Raw genomic sequence first — 14,582 nt, forward strand, 5'->3', positions numbered from 1 at the left:
GTGGAGAAAAAAGCTTTCAACTCTTCAGCAGAAAACGAAAAAATTTTTCTTACCCAGCGGTTATAATAACTACTATGAGCTTGTCTCTCTGGATATATGATTTCCTGTGGTTAAATGATTTTGACATTTACAGCTGCTTTTATTTCTTCCAAGAGCCTTGTCTCTTTTTTCCCACTTAAAGTGCTGTTGTACTCTTGATTGCTGTTAACATTGGCACCATGGGGGCTCCATATTTCTTATGTCAAATTTCCTCGGAGCACAAACATGCAGATCGACAGCAAGTAACTCCCTGGCTTTTGTGGCCTTTGGGTCATGGTGGAAAAGGCCTTTGCTAACTCAAACCCCTGCAAACTCAGATCTCAGTGTCTGCCTGCACTGTGCAGAAGTGATGGAGGGTGATGAAGGAGAGGATGACGCACATCGCCAAGAATAGGCTGCGCAAGAAAAGCAGAGACAGCAGGCTGCTCTCCCTTGTCCCGCTCTTGCTGCTACGGAGGATTTATGACGTCGTAACAGGCTTTGCCGTGAGTTGAATATGAATAGCACTTCTCCCAGACTGGAGTACAATCAGCATTTTTGCTGCATTGGCTTCGTTGCTTTGCTTCAGTACTCCAGTGAGCTGACTGGCAAAACCCAAAGCTGCACGCTAAGATTCCTGCAGCATTGCAGGCAAAATAATGCCCAAGCTGCAGGAATAAGGAAATAATGTACCTCATAAGTGCCCTTCACTTAGGCAGAAATTCCCTGGGGAACAGTGAAAAACCTGGAGAGGGTGTTGCCAAAAATTCCTTCCTTGCTGTCATCCACTGCAGAGAAAATAATTTGCATATAGTTACTGCTCTATCAATTGCCTGGTACGGTCTCTGCCCTCTGCAGCGGAGAATTGCTGGCTGCCTTCATACACAATGGACAGATACAGATTCCTATAAACATGAGTCTGGGATGATGGGATCGCTTATCATTTCACCAAGATGAAACCTAATTAGAAAAAGCAATTTCATTGCAATATGTACATCTCTTACCAGCTTACTCTATCTGTTGTTGTTTCTTGCTTACAGTCTAAATAGGAGACTCTCGAGCAGGGATCATTAGGTGTTCACAGTGCTGAACACAATGGTATCCTGATCTTCCTTCATTAATCACTCTTACCATCACATCAGCATTTATTTGTTTACACTGTCTGTTCTTTCAGTAGGAAGCTCTGCTGGGAACTATAGCGGTAATAAGGATAGGACACTGCTTTTCTCAGCTATGCCTCCTTTTAAGAATATCAATGGCTTAGTTCTTTATGGCACCCAAAATGACGTTTTTTCACAGATACCAGTGATTATTTTCTGAGTTGGCTTTTCTCTGATGCTTTTTTACACTGTAATATTTTGTAGCTTTCTAGCATTTTCCATTTAAGGATCTTGAGGCTTTTATATCTATGAGGTACAGAAATGTTATATCCATTTTACGGACATGGAAAACTGAGGAAAAACATGGAAAGGTTTACTCTTCATAGAATCACAGAATCATATGGCATTGGAAGGGACCTCTGGAGATCATCTAGTCCAGCCCCCCTGCCAGAATGGGTCTACCTATAGCAGGTTGCACAGGAGCTTGTCCAGGCCGGTTTTGAATGTTTCCAAAGAAGGAGACTCCACCACCTCTCTGGGCAGTCTGTTCCAGTGCTCTACCACTCTCACAGGAAAGAAGTTCCTCCTCACATTTAGGTGGAACTTCTTATACTCAGGTTTGTGCCCACTTCCTCTTGTCCTGTCACTGGGCACCATTGAAAAAAGACCAACCCCGTCCTCCTGGTACCCTCCCTTTAAGTATTTGCAAGCATTGATTAAATCCCCCCTAAGTCTTCTCTTCTCAAGACTAAAAAGACCCAAGTCCCTCAGCTTTTCCTCATAAGAGAGATGCTCCAGACCCTTAATCATTTTTGTAGCCCTTTGCTGTACTGTCTCCAGCAGTTCCCTGTCCTTCTTGAGCTGGAGAGCCCAGAACTGGACACAGTACTCCAGATGCAGCCTCACCAGGGCAGAGTAGAGGGGGAGGATAATCTCTCTCGACCTGCTGGCCACGCTCTTCTTGATTCACCCCAGGATGCCATTGGCTTTCTTGGCCACGAGGGCACATTGCTGGCTCATGGTCATCCTGTTGTGCACCAGGACTCCCAGGTCCTTTTCCTCAGAGCTGCTCTCCAGCAGGTCAGTCCCCAACCTGCACTGGTGCAGGGGGTTATTTTTCCCCAGGTGCAGCACCCTACACTTGCCCTTGTTAAATTTCATTAGTTTCTCTCTGCCCAACTCTCCAGCCTGTCCAGGTCTCGCTGTATGGCAGCACAGCCTTCTGGGGTGTCAGCCACCCCTCCTAGTTTTTTGTCATCAGAAGACTTGCTGAGGGTAATAGAATTTTTTCTCTTCATCAAGGTCATGCACTGAGTTTCTGGAAAAACTGGAAAATTTTAAAAAAAAAGGTCATCTCCATTTCTTCCCCTGTTTTTAGTCATTCCCTTCCCTTATGCCTAATCTCCCTCCTGTCTTCTTTTCCTTCTACCATTTTGCCACTGTCTTATCCTCTCTTTCAGTAGGTCTTATCCCTGAAAGTGGGGTTTGATTTGTGAATCTGGACCTGATCTCCAACCAGTCCTTTCATGTACGCATATGCCTTACAGCACTCACACACTGCCAGTACCTGTTTCTCTTCTACATGCTTGCAGCTAGGAATTTCCATAGCAAATTCCCAGCTATTTCAGGGGCTTTGAACACTGGCAGTAATTATCATCGCTCCTGGTTTTTTCCTGTGGCCCATTATAGTGCTGGTATTTATCTTCATATTATAGACCATTAGTACTTTACTTTATATGAGAGGTCATTCTGAAATGTTGTGGAACCTACAGTGTGTGTAGTCTTGGAGAACAGTGTTCCCTGGGCCGTTCTGAACTCACTATCTGCCCTGTGACTGTCTGCAGTAGTATGTGGGGATGAGGGCAATCTTTTTCCAGCCTGTATTTCAACAGATATTCCTAATACAAATTTTCTTTCTGTTATTCCCACACTGAAGAAATACCCAACCCAAATGCTTTCTGGATGAAAATTTCAGTGTTTGCCCTCCAATGCATCCCCAAAAAACAATAATCTCTGTATGATGCAGCTGGATAAAGGGAAGTGTTTTTCGGATTGTTTGGGTTTTTTTACCCTTCCCCCAAAATAACATAACTTCTGCACATGGTTAATTCAAAAAGCTCTGGGCAATGTACTCTGTGAAGCAAGAATAGCCAATTCAAAATTCTGATTTCTGTTGATGTGGGCACTCTTTGTATTTTAGGCACTGTATAAATGCCTTTTCTGGATAGATTTGTTATCTTGTTTTTAATACATTGAAACAAGGGGCAGCTGCTAAGGAGGAGGGGAGGCTTTTTGCCAGTGTAAGGACACCAGGGAATCTGTCTGCCAATTTCAATAAGAGAAGAACAATATTTTTTTCCTTTGCACTCCTCTACTCTCTTCTAGTGTTTCTATTCCTTCACATTCACTCCTGGATAGAGGTAGGAGTTCAGTCTCCAAACTGAATCAATTCTTGCTCCCTTTACTCTAAGGCTGTCAGCAGAGTAATGTGTCGTAACAGTATTTCTGTGTTGTGGGTAGCTCTTCTTTATGCACTGGGTTGATATAAGCAGGCTCGTAGCCCCTTTCCCCTTTAGCCTGCTCAATGCTGCAGATCACTAAGGCTGAGATTACTTGGCTGTACATATCTTCCCTAAAATGACTTTAACCCGTCTCTCTCCTAAAAACACTGCAAGATCTCTGACACTGTGTCTTCTGAGTGGGCTCAGAGGAATAATTATTGATTTTAAAGGTTTATTTTTTCTACTCACTTGTTTTACATCACCAGTTATCTGTATGGACAAGGCAAGGCAAAACAGCCACAAGGAAAAGTAGCTCCACACTGGTAAGCTGTGTACCAGCTGATCCAACTTTGTAGCATGTTCCATTTAGCTCTACCCAAGAAAAGCATCAGTGACTGCAGTAACAACATGGATGGGAGATTCAGCCAATACCAAGTGGATCAACAGCCTCATGTCAGATGCTCTGCTACTGCTGGAAATGGTAGTTTTCAGGTGGGACAAAAAATTACCTCCCTGCTATGCCAATTTCCACACGCGATTACTCATCCATGCACGTCTGTGCCACTTCTTACTAGATGGTAGTTACGTTCTGCCTTACTCAGAATTTCCCAAGCATGCTTCATTTGCAAAAGCAATCCTCCCTACTTTCTGCCCTGGACTGCTGCTAAGTAAGTAGGTGTGTTACTGTGTGAGGAGATATTTGCCCTATTTGTGGAACAGAGAGTTTACTGGAAATGGGCAATGTCAGCTGTGCTAATTGATAGAATGATGAAACTTGTCCCATTTGCTTAAATGGCATCATTCATATGTATTAAGCTACAGTCTAATGGTGAACTATTAATCTGGAGAGAGGAACTTCTCCTCAGGTTGGAAATCCATGTATGGCTGGTGAAAAAGCATCTAAAGTTGGCCTCTTGTTCCCCCTTAAAGTTTTAAGTGCATTTCAGCTTTTGAAGCTAAACCACTCTGCTGGAGGACAGCCCAGTCTTGCTTTGGCTTGCCTCTTTCTCTGGATTCCTGCCACATAAGAGATATTAGCTACTTCGGTCGTGTTTTAGAAACATGGAAAATGTGGCTCATGTAAGCTTATGTTAATGGATTGCTGGACTCCGCGGGCTGATGTTGTCTTTTGCATTCTGCATTTCATGTTCAAGAAGGCAATTTGGTTTTGCCCTTGTCTAAACCTTGCCCCTGCTCTTTTGTAGAGGTGGCAGGGTTTGCCGAAAGTAGGAAGGGAAAGGGGCTTGCCATGTAGATGTGACATTTTCTGTACCTTGCTGGAGCTTTGCAGCAGGAACTTGTTTCACTGCTCTCTGATGTCCTCTTTTGCTGTTATTTTTGACTGATGTCTGTTAATGCTTAGTCACCAGTAAGCAATGCTTGAGCTACCTCATGGCTTGTTGAGATCCACTGACTATCACCATGTAACCCACAGCAGCCTTGCTTTTGTAACATCAAAGTGAGAAGAAAGTTGTCTGACAGAAGCACTTCTTACTCGAGCTTTCAAACAGACAGCCACCACAACTCTTATCCTATTGTAGGTAAAGATATATTCGTGAGGTAACAGGTGTGCAAAATGTTATTTATTTAGCACAATATCGTATATATTTATATATATCTCCCTATTTATTTATCCCTCTCCCTATATATACATTTATATATCCCTTCAAAATTAGGGACTGTCAGTGATTATCTGCAGTGCAGATACTAAAGTGGGCCCTTGTGATGTGAGGCCCTTGGACATATCACAAGTTTTTCTCCATATTACAAGGCATGGTCTCCCCCTGTCCCTAAGGCTTACTTGCATAAGCATGGTTACACTAGGGTAATGGGTGTCTTCACTGTTTCACTTCTCCCCTCTTTTCTTCGGGTGTGAATTCCTGCAAAAGGTATGGTGATACCATCTTGGCATCAGATTGGCTCCAGGGAAAGTGGGTTGGCTTAAGAACTACAGAGCTGGCGTGTGAGACAGTTTATTTTTTGTTTGGCCTTTGCATACTTCAGGTGCTTCAGCCATTTCTTGCTTGTAGGACAGTGGCAAACTTCTCAAGCGGACGTTAAGATGTGAACACAGGGTAGAGCGGTGAAGTGCACAGCTTCTGTCCCATGCTGTGGCCCTAATTGTTCTAAGAATTACATACTTTGTCAAGTCCTGTTTGTAATTCCTCTCTTGATTCAGCCTATTTTCCACCAGAGGAAAGGGAAGGTGAACAGCTTACTTTGCATAGCTCTTGGAGGCACAAATTTTCAGAAAAATTAGGGCCTTGTCATGGTGATTTTATATGCATGTGGATGTCTTGTCAGTCCATGGTCATCCCACAAAGATAACATTTCCCTGAATGGGTAGCTAAGGCCTATGTGCACAGAGTGTATGAAGTGCTTTAGGTTTCCGATGGGGTGAAATGCCCTTAAAATAAACCCTGGCCCCACAGAAATCAAGAGCAAAGCTCCCAGTGGCATCTGTGGGGCCAAAGTATTACAAAACTTGGCCTTCTAGAAATGGCTGAAGTCTAGACGGGCCAGATTTTTCTAAGCTGCAAATAGGCTGCTATACAGCAGGATGTTTTTTCTTAGCTTAGTTTGCTGTGAAAATACATTTTGCTTTAGAAATGGTTTTCCCATGGTGACCAGACCAGGAGGGAATCATAACCACACACTTGATAAGAGTCTACAGCTGTATGGGCTGAGGCCATAATGCTTTTCTTTGGGATGCGTGGGGTCTCACAGAAAAGTCCTGAAGCACCTGTCTGAAAAGACCAGAGAAAAATCCAATTCTAGATCTTTGATTCATCTACCCTGCTGGTTTTTCAGGGTTGAAATTTCAAGCCTAATCTGGGATCCAAGTAGAGGCAAATGGTCATTCTCCCCTTAAAGATGACCTGAAATTGCAGGCTGGCATTTCCCTGATCTATGAGTTGTTCTCACTACTATGTTTTGTGGCATCACCATGCCCTACCAGCAGCATTAGGTCAAAGGAGACCCAGAGGCCTCTCTGTCAATGACAAAGGAGTTGTGCTTTCTTCCCCAACACGTCATTCCCTCCCACAGCCAAGCTCTGAGATAAGGTTGGCCTAAGAGGATTGCTCAGATGTGCAGGTCGTGAGGAGAAGAAAGCATGTAACCTCGGAGTGAGTCAGCCTCAGTGCCTCTGTGAGACTGACGCTTGAAGATAGATGAAGAGAGAGAAGGAAAGGCAGGCCATGAGTGTGGGTGTCAATACACTTGTGTGTGTACACGTGTGAGCAAATCTGGGGGTAAGAAGCTGAGAGCAAAACTGCTTCTGTGCTTGGCATGCAACAGGGGTGCTGGACTGGCTCTGAGAGTGGGGACAAAAGGGTGAAGGCAACTTCAGACCCGAATGGTGCCATCACAGGGACTGGACTGGATTGACACCATGCTGTTCCATTGACTTCTGTGCCGTGCAGCCACAGTGACCGCAGCTGTATTTAACCCTAGGTTTTCTTCTTCCTCCAGGGGACGATAGGGGCCAGAAAAAACCCACTTATGCTTGCTAGCTTTGGAGCTGTACTATAGCTCTTGTTAAGTCGGGGAACTCTGAACCGAGTTTCTCACTGCAGTATGACCAGCGGTTGTTCGATACCCGCTGCACGGGGCTGCATGGGATTTCCTTGTGTGAGTGAGGTGAAATGGTTCAGTCCATGCAGGGTAGCACCAACAGAAATTAGAGGAAAATTTGTGCCTAAGAAGGAGGTGGAACTAAAACTGGCAGCCTAAAGCCAAAATAAAGTGCATTAGGAATTACATTAGTAGGGGTTAACAACAGGATCAAGGTGAGTCATATGGACAAGGGCAGTAGGAAGACAGTTTCTACTACAGATTTCCCTGTAGCTGTTGCACAGGTCAAAAAAGACCTGCAGCATTCATTCCTGGGAACAATAACATGGAGGCCTGCCTCTCCTCTTGATTATAGCAGTATGAATCAGGAATTCATCTGTTTAAGTCAGAGCAGTTGCACTGACATAGTGAAACAGAGCATGAAGGCACATAAATCCATCAGCCAGGGAAGGGACAGCTCTGAAGACTTAAAGACATGCTGAAACGGCTGGCACTAGGGGCAGTAAGAATGCAATTGCTTCCCACAGCACTGTTCACCCAACCTTGACCTTCAGGCAGAATTGCTCTGTGAAGCCTGAAGACTACTCTGCCGCTGTATCCATTTTGGCTCCTGGCTGCTCTGCACCATCATCCAGCAGGAGGGCTGCTGTGAAGTGCCTGGCATCAGGGTGGCCAGCAAGGCACCCTGCTCTTGTCCCAGCACAGGCCAAAGGCTACCTGTGGCAGTGTGAATAGCTCTGAAGGGACAGCAGCAGCAGGGACTGGTGAAGCCCTTTTCTTGCTAACCCTGAGGACAGGCAAGGACTCGCAAAGATTTGCAGTGTTTTGTTCATTGTTTGCTCCTGTTTCTCAGTGCTGGATAACCAGCTGCTGAAGCTAACGTAATTTCTAACTTCTTGGGCAAAATTTTATTTCCACTTTCTAGCTGGTGATATCAGTGCTTTCTTTTCCCACCATTGTGCATGTCAAGTCTGGCTTGACAGTGCAGCCCAGAGCAGTGCTATGTGTCCACAGAGCACCCAGGAGCAAGCCCAGCAAACAGCTGGTTCTGCTTCTGTGTGCACGTTATGCCAAAGAGAGGGTTTGGCATGCTGGTAGGATCTTTTTGGTATAGATGACAACAATGATATCTTCTCTTCCCCAAAATACACACTGTCCTAGACTGTAGCTTTGCCTAATTTTCTAGGAGCCCAGACCTTGGTGGGAACCCATTGGCATTGTGGTATTGTGACCCTCCATGACACTGATTAGCCTTCACTGGCCCAGATCTCCGCTGACTCTGGCCTACCCTCAACAGCTTTAGGGAGGCACAGGTGTAAGGTGTCCCCTTTTATTCCTCTGCCTCTAGGAAGAGTTGGTGATGGAGCTTAGAGGACAGGAAAAGATACAAAATCCCTACTTGCTCTTGATTTCCTGTCTCCACTGCCACCTCTTACCAGATTAGGAGATGTCTATATATCTGGTATGTTTTTCCCATTTTAATGGAGAATGTCTGCTAGTATTTTCTGGTTGACTGCACTCATTTTGGAGAGCAATCTTATGATTTTGTCATTCATTGTGGCCTTCTGTTCCCTCTAGTGGTGGCCAGGCTCTCTGTAAGCCATAGCTACGTAGAGAGTTTGTTTTAGGTCTGAGCGTACTTTCAGGCTCTAATTTACCCCCAGTCTGTGTTGTTCACTACAGATATTCACTAAGAGGGCTAGGAGACAATTAATGCAAGCTCTGGAGTCCTTCTGGACTGAACTTCAGGCCCGAAGGTCACATAACCTGGTGTGTCAAGCACCAGTCCACCAGCAGGTGTCCCAGAAGCCCATTGGTTTGTCACCACAGTAGGCACAGAATCTTTCATACTTGGCCTTGGGTCTTCTGAAGGGCAGGGTGGTTGCTGTGCCACAAGCAATATATAGCCAAACAAAAAGCACAGTGTACAAAAGGAAAACATGTGGATCGTGGGACTGGGTGTGCTTGAGCCACAATCTTCACCTCACCACGTGGATACGCTCCTTTTGGGGGCTGAGGAGCCTGCTGTTGCCTTGGTGACTGGAGCCGTCTCTATTAGCACAACCAGGAGAGACTAATCCAGTATAGTCCAGAGGATTAAGAATGAGTCCCCGCAGCACAGTGCAAGAAGGGGTGATTTCAAGGATGATATGAGGCAGATAACGTATTTTGTGTCATGTTTAGCCAAAGCAGAATTACTGGATTGAGGCAGTCAGACGTTTATCATTCCCCCGTGCTGCAAAGACAGCGTTATCTTACACATATTCCAGAAGCCCTTCGTCTTCGAAAGGGACAAGAACTTCACTGGGGACTAACAGTTCTCTACCTGCAGTACCTCAACAGACAGTAGTTTCTCTAGCTCTTTCAATGGAAATAAAACCTGTCTAAAGGAAAAAACAGTAATAGTGTTGTATTAGTCCCTGACGAAAGCACAGGAGTATGTGCTAGCACCATCTAGCCAGCATCCCCATCATTGCATCCCCAGCTACCTCTTTCTCCCTTTTTTTTCCATCTTCCAGCTCGATGCAAGGAGTTGTTCTCTATTTTCAGCAACAACTCTCATGCACTGCATTGTATGCTCTGTCCTATGGCATTATTGTACATCCTGCCCCACTCCCCATTGTCTTTCAAGGACATGCTGCAAACTTGCAGGCAAAGCCATTGACTATGTCCCAGTACTGGGGAGTGAGAAGGAAAGGAGATGTTTTGATGATATCCCAAACCTCAGACCCTCTGACAGTCGTGAAGCCAGAGTATTCCTGTGCTCTGCTCACAGTATCTGAAACATTGTGAAAATGGCTACAGGGCATGCACTGAAGCAGCCCCTGGGGAAGCTCTAGCTTGACAGAAGGTGTGGTCCGTGAGCCCTAAAAGCAGGGAGCTGTGAAGTCACCTTTGCTACCTGCTGTCTCCAGGTGGGGTAGCCCCAGGCATGGGTGAGCTGGACCCAACCATCTCATTTCAAGACCGTGTGTTCAAAGCAGCAGGGGAAGGGCCAGATGAGCAGCAAGTTATCATGTGGGGCGAGTAATCACCATAGACTAGGCCGTGCTGTGGGGCCTGCCCTCCTTGCACCCCATATAAGCAGTACACTGTTCTGTGCTGTGGAGGCTGTCCTGGCAGCCCACTCTGTCTTGAAGCTTGCACAGGTCTTGAGCTCATCTCCCGGCCTCCTTTTTCAGGGCACGTTTTGCCCGGGTGGTTACATGGAGGTAGTACAGCAATGTGTGAGTGAGGGCAGGATATCCCTGCGAGCCCTCGGTCCTCGTCCCCAGCGTGTGAAGGTCGCTGGCTCCTGGGTAAATTTCCATCGGATGCGGCACTCTTCTCTTGCGACTCAGCATTTCTGACACCCGACTGCAGCTTCTCTTTCTCATTTGATCATTTTCTTGGTAAGGGGAACTAACAGCCGTTACTAGAGTGATTTGGCCACTGTCCAACAGTGTGTATATTACTCACACATTTCCCTGCTAGCAAAAGGCTTTTCTTTTTTCACTGTCTGGTTGCAGCCTCTTCCTATCTTCATCATTAGATAGCTCAGAAGGTCAGTGCTAAAAGAGAAATCTTGGGGGTTTTTTTTACAACCCAGAGTAAGGGAGGGCTGGGGGGGAGGGGAAGAGCGAGAGGGATGGGAGGGTATGCCCAACTGAATATACTCTTCACTAAGATTGTCTCTGATACGGCTGAAAACACGATCTTGGAAAAATGGATTATTTTTAGAAACTGTACTGCACCAGTTGGGTAAATCTCAAGGTCATCTGATGACCACTGCAAAAGGAATGGCCAGATACTGCTGCTGTTGCCCCGGTATCATGAGACTGTAAGACCTTCAGTTCAGCACTGAAATCTGCATACAAAATGGGATCCTACTCCCTCTCCCTAACAACCATCTCTCCTGAAACCGAATGAAGGAAATACACAGCCCAGCAGTGAGGCTGCTCAAAATGCCTGCATGGCACTTTTTTTTTTTTTTTTTTTGTGAGAACATTAAGCTATTAACTCTAATTCCCTCAGAGGCAGAGGTCTGCAACTCATTTCACATATAGGGCATCTCAGGAGTTTGCCTGAACGAGCGAAGGGCCAAGTGCTGGCCAGAAGCCAGTTCTTTCGTTTTTGAGCCCTTCCCATCCCTTGAAGAAATTCTGCATGGAGGTGCTAGATGCCAGAGTGAAAAGAGGAGCAGAGGAATCGTGTTTTCACTACATCTGTTATATTCCTGCACAAAAGCAAGTCCTGACCTCATTGTCAGGTAAACGCAATCCTTCCCACTGCTCTCACACCCCCAAAAGTACTACCTGCCAAAGAAATCTGTAGTAACAGGGAAAGGTGAGAGCAAGGTCATGACCACAGCTATTTCACTCTGCCCCAAATAACTGTCCAGGTCTAAAGAATGAGAGGTCTCCACTAGAGACAGCAGAGCCAAGGGGGCACCGTCCTGAGGCAGCTACCCAGTTCTGAAAGTTTAAAACACTCTCCCCTTCCACAACATTAAAGGCAAACTAAATATGGCCTCTAGACAACCTTCCTGAATTGCCTTTCCTGAGCACAGAGCAACATCTTCTCTTGTATTTCCTGCTTCTGACATATGCTTGCAGTAGCCTTTAAGTTTTGTGTACAGGGTTAATAGGGTAAATTAGGGTAATTGTCTCTTCAAACATTCATTCTGCTCTGAACGAAAATACTTGATTGCAGCGGCAGTATTGTAGCCGACACAATGCAGTGCAAAGCAGTAATAAAATCCACAAAAAAAGTCACTGTGCCACAGTGGTCTGCAATGAATGTGAGAATAATCGTGTGGCAACTGCAAGGAGGAGCACACAAAGCATACAGCAGTGGTGAACGCTCACAAGAGGACACTGCATGAAGGGTACATTTTTGCTGTTGCATGACCTTGGGTCAGATTAAGCTAGGCCAAGCGAATACAAGTGTGCCAAGCTGTACTGGAGCGTGTCCTTTGAAAAGGTGTGCTCACTCAGGTGAGGCTGTAGGACTTCTGCAGTCACCTCCCAGGTCCTCAGCCTTGCAATACCCTGGGGATACATTTTCTTCTGGGTAGCTGGAAGCTGATCTGGTTGTCTCCATAGAAATACTAGAAATATTGCCTGCACATCAGACTGCATTGCAGGTGGATTTAAACCTGGTATATACTGTCTTAAAGAGGGTTCATTTCTGATGTAGAGGTAATGAGTAAGTAACTGACCAAGAATATGCAGCCCAGGGGGAGTTATGGAAAAGCACTGAAAGACTAGGAGTTTTGAACACTGTGGCTAACAACCTGAGTCCGAGCCAAGTTGAATGGCTCATTAAACTCAGGCAATAGGTTTTTGTGGGTCAAGGGGAAATGGATAAGGAAAAATGCTGTGGAAAAGCTTAACTTAATGCTGCAGGTGAAGGTGAACACTGAGTATGAACATGCAGTGCTGCACAAAAAGTTGTACAAATATGAAAGGGAAATAGTCGAAAGCATTTGAGCTCCAAATTCCCAGATTGAACCTCCCTGCTCTGGGAAGGAAAAATTATATATAGGTTTATAGGTGGATCCCATTGGAAAAGCAGTGGTTGCTTGTATCTCGGAAGATTAGAGGCTGTAGAGGGAGTAGGGGGTATGAATTCCTAGTCTAGGATGGTCCGTCTTGCTAGGACTTGTGTGAAATTGAATCCACTCTAGAGGTTTCATACCAGAAAGGCTGCAGCTAATACACATAACATTCTCAAGGATTAGAAAGATGATTTTTCATGGGCCAGATTATTTTAGAGACATTGGCACTATCACATCAAGGTGAATCCTATTATCCACCCAGGAGTATACATGGCAAATATGAGAGCACCACTGGTGTATGAAATGTAGAGGCAGCTTACTTACATGGGAGGAGATGGTTAAATGCATCAGTGGGAAAGAAGCCTGTAAGTACAGTTTGTCTTGTTAAACTTTAAGAGTTTAGGGCAGCGGTTGTCTCTGTCCTGTGTTCAGTGTGGTCTTTGTCATATTTTGGAGAATGTAGGGTTGGCTTTTACTTAGTGAGGCCCAGCTCAATGAGGCAAATAGTCCATGAAGCACCCAAAATTCATCTCCTTGTAGGAACCTAACACTGTTTCTTGATAGATGTTTTAACTTTTCATTTGAATGCTCTCAAAAGGGACATATATTGCCCTGATCTGCTAGGTACCTTGATGATTAATGCACTGCTGAGGTCCTAGGTGTCTTCAGGTGGCCTCACAGAGGCATCTGGTAAACAAGAATGACAAAGCTATAGCTCAATCATTGTGGAAGCCATTGTCTGCTCTTTTTTTTCTAACTTGTTAACACTTCTTGTTGAAGAAGAACTGTAGTGTAATAATTATTATGCTTATGCCCCAACTCATGTAATGGAGGCATGAGCAAAATTATTTTCTTCGGTCTTGCCCTTTGGGTGTAGGGTGTAGAACCAATTCTATACTTGCTCTCTCCTGCTGGATGTGGGAGCAAGAATAAGTCCATATGTTTTTAACACTGGGACAACCATCCCCAACAGTCCAGAATGCAAAAGGGGGCCCTATGGAGAGTGTACAAATTAGGGCCGTGCCAGGTAAGAAGGAAATAATCTATTCTTTCACTCCCTCTAACACTGTTTTGTGCCTTTTAAATTCTACAAAGTCACAAGAGGCTCCTTCTGCTATGTACATTTTTGAAAGACCTCCAAGCAGAATGACCTCCTTCTCTGTTCCCTTGGTGAGAGGACACCCTTCTGCCTACAGTGAAATGAAGCAAATAATAGCATCTGCTAGTCCAGGGGGCATCTTTCAGCAGTGGAAGCTTACAGGTTTTGCCTGGTATTTTCCCTCTTCCTAAAGCACATGTTAATGATTTTGACCTTTCTAGTAATTTGATTCCAAAAACAGTGTTGCAGCAGCTGAGCCCTAAGCTGTCATTTTGAAGAGAAGATTATTATTGCTCTGAAATCAAAGCAAAGGGCTGCTTGTTGAAGCCTGTGTGGAGATCCCCTCATGTATGGAGATCCTCCCCTCTCATCTCCCTGTATCCTCAGCTCTGGGCCTGCTGTCAAGAAGTTCCAGTCTGATTGGCCAATGGTAGGGATAAATCTGCTGCCAGTTCTTTGCATCAGTGTAGTATATAAAAGCTCTAGGAAAGCCAAACTGATTGAATATTTTGGGGTGATACCAAAGGAATCCTTGTACACAGCTACCTAGGAAAGAAGGGGGTGTGTGTATGAAAATACTTGTTCGTCGTGTGCAATGTTGAAAAGACATTTATGCTATTTGCAGATAGACCAGAAAGTGCTCCCTGTTTGCCTTAAGAGATGTTGACTCTTGTGAAAGGTCTCCTCCCAGATCTGTTCCCTTGGCTCCCACAATTTGAATTTCTCCCACAATGTGAATAATCCCTAAC

The 14,582-nt window shown here is 45.1% G+C and overlaps 1 long non-coding RNA gene across 1 annotated transcript in view; it reads left to right on the forward strand.

Moving 5' to 3' along the window:
• Window positions 1-14,582, forward strand: part of LOC106890975 — a 131,845-nt gene that overhangs the window by 24,713 nt on the left and 92,550 nt on the right. The window lies entirely within an intron of this gene.

This window comes from Calidris pugnax, unplaced genomic scaffold (genome assembly GCF_001431845.1).
Source record: "Calidris pugnax isolate Ruff unplaced genomic scaffold, ASM143184v1 scaffold95, whole genome shotgun sequence".
In the NCBI taxonomy this organism is placed as follows: Eukaryota; Metazoa; Chordata; class Aves; order Charadriiformes; family Scolopacidae; genus Calidris; species Calidris pugnax.